Below are 10,564 nucleotides of genomic sequence, written 5' to 3'. Positions count from 1 at the left end.
ATAGAGGATAGGATAGGATAGAGGATAGGATAGGATAGAGGATAGGATAGGATAGAGGATATGATAGGATAGAGGATAGGATAGGATAGACGATAGGATAGGATAGAGGATAGGATAGGATAGAGGACAGGATAGGATAGAGGATAGGATAGAGGATAGGATAGGGTAGAGTATCTTGTAGAGGATAGGATATGAAAGAGGATAGGATAGGATAGAGGATAGGATAGGATAGAGGATCGGATAGAGGATAGGATAGGATAGAGGATAGGATAGGATAGAGGATAGGATAGGATAGAGGATAGGATAGGATAGAGGACAGGATAGGATAGAGGATAGGATAGGATAGAGGATTGGATAGGGTAGAGGATAGGATAGAGGATAGGATAAGGAAGAGGATAGTATAGGATAGAGGATAGGATAGGATAGAGGATAGAATAGGATAAAGGATAGGATAGGATAGAGGATAGGATAGGATAGAGGACATAATAGGATTGAGGATATAATAGGATTGAGGAAAGGATAGGATAGAGGATAGGATAGGATAGAGGATAGGATTGGATAGAGGATAGGATAGGATACGATAGAGGATAGGATAGATGATAGGATAGAGGATAGGATAGAGGATAGGATAGGATAGAGGATAGGATGGGATAGAGGATAGGATAGGATAGAGGATAGAATAGGATAGAGGATAGGATAGGATAGGATAGAGGATAGGATAGGATAGAGGATAGGATAGGATAGAGGATAGGATAGGATAGAGGATAGGATGGGATAGAGGATAGGATAGGATAGAGGATAGGATAGGATAGAGGATAGGATAGGATAGAGTAAACGATATTATACAGGATAAGATAGGGTAGAGGATAGGATAGAGGATAGGATAGGATAGAGGATAGGATAGGATAGAGGATAGGATAGGATAGAGGATAGGATAGAGGATAGGATAGAGGATAGGATAGGGGATAGGATAGGATAGGGGATAGGATAGGATAGAGGATAGGATATAATAGAGGATAGGATAGGATAGAGGATAGGATAGAGGATAGGATAGGATAGAGGATAGGATAGGATAGAGGATAGGATAGGATAGAGGATAGGATAGGATAGAGGATAGGATAGGATAGAGGATAGGATAGGATAGAGGATAGGATAGGATAGAGGATATGATAGGATAGAGGATAGGATAGGATAGACGATAGGATAGGATAGAGGATAGGATAGGATAGAGGACAGGATAGGATAGAGGATAGGATAGAGGATAGGATAGGGTAGAGTATCTTGTAGAGGATAGGATATGAAAGAGGATAGGATAGGATAGAGGATAGGATAGGATAGAGGATCGGATAGAGGATAGGATAGGATAGAGGATAGGATAGGATAGAGGATAGGATAGGATAGAGGATAGGATAGGATAGAGGATAGGATAGGATAGAGGATAGGATAGGATAGAGGATGGGATAGGATAGAGGATAGGATAGGATAGAGGATAGGATAGGATAGAGGATAGGATAGGATAGACGATAGGATAGGATAGAGGATAGGATAGGATAGAGGACAGGATAGGATAGAGGATAGGATAGAGGATAGGATAGGGTAGAGTATCTTGTAGAGGATAGGATATGATGGAGGATAGGATAGGATAGAGGATAGGATAGGCTAGAGGATAGGATAGGAAAGAGGGTAGGATAGGATAGAGGATAGGATAGGATAGAGGATAGGATAGGGTGGAGGATAGGATAGAGGATAGGATAAGGAAGAGGATAGTATAGGATAGAGGATAGGATAGGATAGAGGATAGAATAGCATAAAGGATAGGATAGGATAGAGGATAGGATAGGAAAGAGGGTAGGATAGGATAGAGGAGAGGATAGGATAGAGGATAGGATAGGATAGAGGATAGGATACGATAGAGGATAGGATAGGATACGATAGAGGATAGGATAGATGATAGGATAGAGGATAGGATAGAGGATAGGATAGGATAGAGGATAGGATGGGATAGAGGATAGGATAGGATAGAGGATAGAATAGGATAGAGGATAGGATAGGATAGGATAGAGGATAGGATAGGATAGAGGATAGGATAGGATAGAGGATAGGATAGGATAGAGGATAGGATGGGATAGAGGATAGGATAGGATAGAGGATAGGATAGGATAGAGGATAGGATAGGATAGAGTAAACGATATTATACAGGATAAGATAGGGTAGAGGATAGGATAGAGGATAGGATAGGATAGAGGATAGGATAGGATAGAGGATAGGATAGAGGATAGGATAGAGGATAGGATAGAGGATAGGATAGGGGATAGGATAGGATAGGGGATAGGATAGGATAGAGGATAGGATATAATAGAGGATAGGATAGGATAGAGGATAGGATAGAGGATAGGATACGATAGAGGATAGGATAGGAAAGAGGGTAGGATAGGATAGAGGATAGGATAGAGGATAGAATAGGATAGATGATATTATAGGATAGAGGATTGGATATGATAGAGTAAACGATATTATAGAGGATAGGATAGAGGATACGATAGGATAGATGATAGGATAGAGGATAGGATAGAGGATAGGATAGAGGATAGGGTAGAGGATAGGATAGGATAGAGGATAGGATAGGATAGAGGATAGGATAGGATAGAGGATAGGATAGGATAGAGGATAGGATAGGATAGAGGATAGGATAGGATAGAGGATAGGATAGGATAGAGGATAGGATAGGATAGAGGATAGGATAGGATAGAGGATAGGATAGGATAGAGGATAGGATAGGATAGAGGATAGGATACTATAGAGGATAGGATAGGATAGAGGATAGGATAGGATAGAGGATAGGATAGGATAGAAGATAGGATAGGAAAGAGGATAGGATAGGATAGAGGATATTATAGGATAGAGGATAGGATAGGATAGAGGATAGGATAGGATAGAGGACAGGATAGGATAGAGGATAGGATAGAGGATAGGATAGGGTAGAGGATCTTGTAGAGGATAGGATAGGATGGAGGATAAGGAAGAGGATAAAGGATAGGATAGGATAGAGGATAGGATAGGATAGAGGACATAATAGGATTGAGGATATAATAGGATTGAGGAAAGGATAAGATAGAGGATAGGATAGGATAGAGGATAGGATATAATAGAGGATAGGATAGGATAGAGGATCGGATAGAGGATAGGATAGAGGATAGGATAGGATAGAGCATAGGATAGGATAGAGGATAGGATAGAGGATAGGATAGGATAGAGGATAGGATAGGAAAGAGGGTAGGATAGGATAGAGGATAGGATAGGATAGAGGATAGGATAGGATGGAGGATAGGATAGGATGGAGGATAGGATAGGATAGAGGATAGGATAGGCTAGAGGATAGGATAGGAAAGAGGGTAGGATAGGATAGAGGATAGGATAGGATAGAGGATAGGATAGGGTAGAGGATAGGAGAGAGGATAGGATAAGGAAGAGGATAGTATAGGATAGAGGATAGGATAGGATAGAGGATAGAATAGGATAAAGGATAGGATAGGATAGAGGATAGGATGGGATAGAGGACATAATAGGATTGAGGATATAATAGGATTGAGGAAAGGATAGGATAGAGGATCTTATAGAGGATAGGATAGGATGGAGGATAGGATAGGATAGAGGATAGGATAGGCTAGAGGATAGGATAGGAAACAGGGTAGGATAGGATAGAGGATAGGATAGGATAGAGGATAGGATAGGATAGAGGATAGGATAGTATAGAGGATAGGATAGGATAGAGAATCGGATAGAGGATAGGATAGGATAGAGGATAGGATAGAGGATAGGATAGAGGATAGGATAGGATAGAGGATCCGATAGAGGATAGGATAGGATAGAGGATGGTATAGAGGATAGGATAGAGGATAGGATAACATAGAGGCTAGGATAGGATAGAGGATCGGATAGAGGATAGGATAGGATAGAGGATAGGATTGGAAAGAGGGTAGGATAGGATAGAGGAGAGCATAGGATAGAGGATAGGATAGGATAGAGGATAGGATAGGATAGAGGATAGGGTAGGATAGAGCATAGTATAGGATAGATTATAGGATATCATAGAGGATAGGATAGGATAGAGTATAGGATAGGATAGAGGATAGAATAGGATAGATGATAGGATAGGATACAGGATCGGATAGAGGATAGGATAGGATAGAGGATAGGATAGGGTAGAGGATAGCATAGGATAGAGGATAGAATAGGATAGATGATAGGATAGGATAGAGGATAGCATAGAGGATAGGATAGGATAGAGGATAGGATAGGATAGAGGATAGGATAGGATAGACGATAGGATAGGATAGAGGATAGGATAGGATAGAGGATAGGATAGGATAGACGATAGGATAGGATAGAGGATAGGATAGGATAGAGGACAGGATAGGATAGAGGATAGGATAGAAGATAGGATAGGATAGAGGATCTGATAGAGGATAGGATAGGATGGAGGATAGGATAGGATAGAGGATAGGATAGGATAGACGATAGGATAGGATAGAGGATAGGATAGGATAGAGGACAGGATAGGATAGAGGATAGGATAGAAGATAGGATAGGATAGAGGATCTGATAGAGGATAGGATAGGATGGAGGATTGGATAGGATAGAGGATAGGATAGGCTAGAGGATAGGATAGGAAAGAGGGTAGGATAGGATAGAGGATAGGATGAAATAGAGGCTAGGATAGGATAGAGGATCGGATAGAGGATAAGATAGAGGATAGGATAGGATAGAGGATAGGATAGGAAAGAGGGTAGGATAGGATAGAGGAGAGGATAGGATAGAGGATAGGATAGGATAGAGGATAGGATAGGATAGAGGATAGGAGAGTATAGAGGATAGGATAGGATAGAGAATCGGATAGAGGATAGGATAGGATAGAGGATAGGATAGAGGATAGGATAGAGGATAGGATAGGATAGAGGCTAGGATAGGATAGAGGATCGGATAAAGATAGGATAGGATAGAGGATAGGATTGGAAAGAGGGTAGGATAGGATAGAGGAGAGGATAGGATAGAGGATAGGATAGGATAGAGGATAGGATAGGATAGGATAGGATAGAGGATAGGATAGGATAGAGAATAGGATAGGATAGAGGATAGGATAGGATAGAGGATAGGTTAGGATAGAGGATAGGATAGGATAGAGGATAGGGTAGGATAGAGCATAGGATAGGATAGAGGATAGGATAGGATAGAGGATAGGATAGGTTAGAGGACAGGATAGGATAGAGGATAGGATAGAGGATAGGATAGGATACAGGATCGGATAGAGGATAGGATAGGATAGAGGATAGGATAGGAAAGAGGGTAGGATAGGATAGAGGAGAGGATAGGATAGAGGATAGGATAGGATAGAGGATAGGATAGGATAGAGGATAGGATAGTATAGAGAATAGGATAGGATAGAGAATCGGATAGAGGATAGGATAGGATAGAGGATAGGATAGAGGATAGGATAGAGGATAGGATTGGAAAGAGGGTAGGATAGGATAGAGGAGAGGATAGGATAGAGGATAAGATAGGATAGAGGATAGGATAGGATAGGATAGGATAGAGGATAGGATAGGATAGAGAATAGGATAGGATAGAGGATAGGATAGGATAGAGGATAGGATAGGATAGAGGATAGGATAGGATAGATGATAGGATAGGATACAGGATCGGATAGAGGATAGGATAGGATAGAGGATAGCATAGGATAGAGGATAGAATAGGATAGATGATAGGATAGGATAGAGGATAGCATAGAGGATAGGATAGGATAGAGGATAGGATAGGATAGACGATAGGATAGGATAGAGGATAGGATAGGATAGAGGATAGGGTAGGATAGAGCATAGGATAGGATAGAGGATAGGATAGGATAGAGGATAGGATAGGATAGAGGATAGGATAGGATAGAGGATAGAATAGGATAGATGATAGGATAGTATACAGGATCGGATAGAGGATAGGATAGGATAGAGGATAGCATAGGATAGAGGATAGAATAGGATAGATGATAGGATAGGATAGAGGATAGCATAGAGGATAGGATAGGATAGAGGATAGGATAGGATAGACGATAGGATAGGATAGAGGATAGGATTGGAAAGAGGGTAGGATAGGATAGATGATAGGATAGGATAGTGGATCGGATGGAGGGTAGGATAGGATAGAGGATAGGATAGAGGAAAGGATAGAGGATAGGATAGGATAGAGGATCTTATAGAGGATAGGATAAAATGGAGGATAGGATAGGATAGAGGATAGGATAGGCTAGAGGATAGGATAGGAAACAGGGTAGGATAGGATAGAGGATAGGATAGGATAGAGGATAGGATAGGATAGAGGATAGGATAGGATAGAGGATAGGATAGGATAGAGGATAGGATAGGATAGAGGATAGGATAGGATAGAGGATAGGATAGGATAGAGGATAGGATAGGATAGAGGATAGGATAGAGGATAGGATAAGGAAGAGGATAGTATAGGATAGAGGATAGGATAGGATAGAGGATAGAATAGGATAAAGGATAGGATAGGATAGAGGATAGGATATAATAGAGGATAGGATAGGATAGAGGATCGGATAGAGGATAGGATAGAGGATAGGATAGGATGGAGCATAGAATAGGATAGAGGATAGGATATAGGATAGGATAGAGGATAGGATAGGATAGAGGATAGGATAGGATGGAGGATAGGATAGGATAGAGGATAGGATAGGATAGAGGATACGATAGAGGATTGGATATGATAGAGGATAGGATAGAGGATAGAATAGGATAGATGATACTATAGGATAGAGGATAGGATATGATAGAGTAAACGATATTATACAGGATAAGATAGGGTAGAGGATAGGATAGAGGATAGGATAGGATAGAGGATAGGATAGAGGATCGGATAGAGGATAGGATAGGATAGAGGATAGGATTGGAAAGAGGGTAGGATAGGATAGAGGAGAGGATAGGATAGAGGATAGGATAGGATAGAGGATAGGATAGGATAGGATAGAGGATATTATAGGATAGAGGATAGGATGGAGGGTAGGATAGGATAGAGGATAGGATAGAGGATAGGATAGGATAGAGGATAGGGTAAAATAGAGGCTAGGATAGGATAGAGGATCGGATAGAGGATAGGATAGGATAGAGGATAGGATTGGAAAGAGGGTAGGATATAATAGAGGAGAGGATAGGATAGAGGATAGGATAGGATGGAGGATAGGATAGGATAGGATAGAGCATAGGATAGGATAGAGGATAGGATAGGATAGGATAGAGGATAGGATAGGATAGAGGATAGGATAGGATAGAGGATAGGATAGGATAGAGGATAGGATAGGATAGAGGATAGGATAGGATAGATGATAGGATAGGATAGAGCATAGGATAGGATAGAGGATAGGATAGGATAGAGGATAGGATAGGATAGAGGATAGGATAGGATAGAGGATAGGATAGGATAGAGGATAGGATAGAGGATAGGATAAGGAAGAGGATAGTATAGGATAGAGGATAGGATAGGATAGAGGATAGAATAGGATAAAGGATAGGATAGGATAGAGGATAGGATGGGATAGAGGACATAATAGGATTGAGGATATAATAGGATTGAGGAAAGGATAGGATAGAGGATAGGATAGGATAGAGGATAGGATATAATAGAGGATAGGATAGGATAGAGGATCGGATAGAGGATAGGATAGAGGATAGGATAGGATGGAGCATAGAATAGGATAGAGGATAGGATATAGGATAGGATAGAGGATAGGATAGGATAGAGGATAGGATAGGATGGAGGATAGGATAGGATAGAGGATAGGATAGGATAGAGGATACGATAGAGGATTGGATATGATAGAGGATAGGATAGAGGATAGAATAGGATAGATGATACTATAGGATAGAGGATAGGATATGATAGAGTAAACGATATTATACAGGATAAGATAGGGTAGAGGATAGGATAGAGGATAGGATAGGATAGAGGATAGGATAGAGGATCGGATAGAGGATAGGATAGGATAGAGGATAGGATTGGAAAGAGGGTAGGATAGGATAGAGGAGAGGATAGGATAGAGGATAGGATAGGATAGAGGATAGGATAGGATAGGATAGAGGATATTATAGGATAGAGGATAGGATGGAGGGTAGGATAGGATAGAGGATAGGATAGAGGATAGGATAGGATAGAGGATAGGGTAAAATAGAGGCTAGGATAGGATAGAGGATCGGATAGAGGATAGGATAGGATAGAGGATAGGATTGGAAAGAGGGTAGGATATAATAGAGGAGAGGATAGGATAGAGGATAGGGTAGGATGGAGGATAGGATAGGATAGGATAGAGCATAGGATAGGATAGAGGATAGGATAGGATAGGATAGAGGATAGGATAGGATAGAGGATAGGATAGGATAGAGGATAGGATAGGATAGAGGATAGGATAGGATAGATGATAGGATAGGATAGAGCATAGGATAGGATAGAGGATAGGATAGGATAGAGGATAGGATAGGATAGAGGATAGGATAGGATAGAGGATAGAATAGGATAGAGGATAGGATAGGATAGAGGATAGGATAGGATAGAGCATAGGATACGATAGAGGATAGGATAGGATAGAGGATAGGATAGGATAGAGGATAGGATAGGATAGAGGATAGAATAGGATAGATGATAGGATAGGATAGAGGATCGGATAGAGGATCGGATAGAGGATAGGATAGGATAGAGGATAGGATAGGATAGAGGATAGCATAGGATAGAGGATAGAATAGGATAGATGATAGGATAGGATAGAGGATAGGATAGGATAGAGGATAGGATAGGATAGAGGATAGGATAGGATAGAGGTTAGGATAGGATAGAGGACAGGATAGGATAGAGGATAGGATAGGATAGATGATAGGATAGGGTAGAGGATAGGATAGAGGATAGGATAAGGAAGAGGATAGTATAGGATAGAGGATAGAATAGGATAGAGGATAGAATAGGATGAAGGATAGGATAGGATAGAGGATAGGATAGGATAGAGGATATAATAGGATTGAGGATATAATAGGATTGAGGAAAGGATAGGATAGAGGATAGGATAGGATAGAGGATAGGATAGAGGATAGGATAGAGGATAGGATAGAGGATAGGATAGAGGATAGGATAGAGGATAGGATAGAGGATAGGATAGAGGATAGGATAGGATAGGGGATAGGATAGGATAGAGGATGGTATATAATAGAGGATAGGATAGGATAGAGGATCGGATAGAGGATAGGATAGGAGAGAGGATAGGATAGGATAGAGGATAGGATAGGATAGAGGATAGGGTAGAGGATAGGATCGGATAGAGGATAGGATAGGATAGAGGATAGGATAGGATAGAGGATAGGATGGGATAGAGGACATAATAGGATTGAGGATATAATAGGATTGAGGAAAGGATAGGATAGAGGATAGGATAGGATAGAGGATAGGATATAATAGAGGATAGGATAGGATAGAGGATCGGATAGAGGATAGGATAGAGGATAGGATAGGATGGAGGATACGATAGAGGATTGGATATGATAGAGGATAGGATAGAGGATAGAATAGGATAGATGATACTATAGGATAGAGGATAGGATATGATAGAGTAAACGATATTATACAGGATAAGATAGGGTAGAGGATAGGATAGAGGATAGGATAGGATAGAGGATAGGATAGAGGATCGGATAGAGGATAGGATAGGATAGAGGATAGGATTGGAAAGTGGGTAGGATAGGATAGAGGAGAGGATAGGATAGAGGATAGGATAGGATAGAGGATAGGATAGGATAGGATAGAGGATATTATAGGATAGAGGATAGGATGGAGGGTAGGATAGGATAGAGGATAGGATAGAGGATAGGATAGGATAGAGGATAGGGTAAAATAGAGGCTAGGATAGGATAGAGGATCGGATAGAGGATAGGATAGGATAGAGGATAGGATTGGAAAGAGGGTAGGATATAATAGAGGAGAGGATAGGATAGAGGATAGGATAGGATGGAGGATAGGATAGGATAGGATAGAGCATAGGATAGGATAGAGGATAGGATAGGATAGGATAGAGGATAGGATAGGATAGAGGATAGGATAGGATAGAGGATAGGATAGGATAGAGGATAGGATAGGATAGATGATAGGATAGGATAGAGCATAGGATAGGATAGAGGATAGGATAGGATAGAGGATAGGATAGGATAGAGGATAGGATAGGATAGAGGATAGAATAGGATAGAGGATAGGATAGGATAGAGGATAGGATAGGATAGAGCATAGGATACGATAGAGGATAGGATAGGATAGAGGATAGGATAGGATAGAGGATAGGATAGGATAGAGGATAGAATAGGATAGATGATAGGATAGGATAGAGGATCGGATAGAGGATAGGATAGGATAGAGGATAGGATAGGATAGAGGATAGCATAGGATAGAGGATAGAATAGGATAGATGATAGGATAGGATAGAGGATAGCATAGAGGATAGGATAGGATAGAGGATAGGATAGGATAG

Source organism: Halictus rubicundus, unplaced genomic scaffold (assembly GCF_050948215.1).
Source record: "Halictus rubicundus isolate RS-2024b unplaced genomic scaffold, iyHalRubi1_principal scaffold0079, whole genome shotgun sequence".
Classification (NCBI taxonomy): domain Eukaryota; kingdom Metazoa; phylum Arthropoda; class Insecta; order Hymenoptera; family Halictidae; genus Halictus; species Halictus rubicundus.
Note: the sequence above shows the minus strand (reverse complement) of the source record.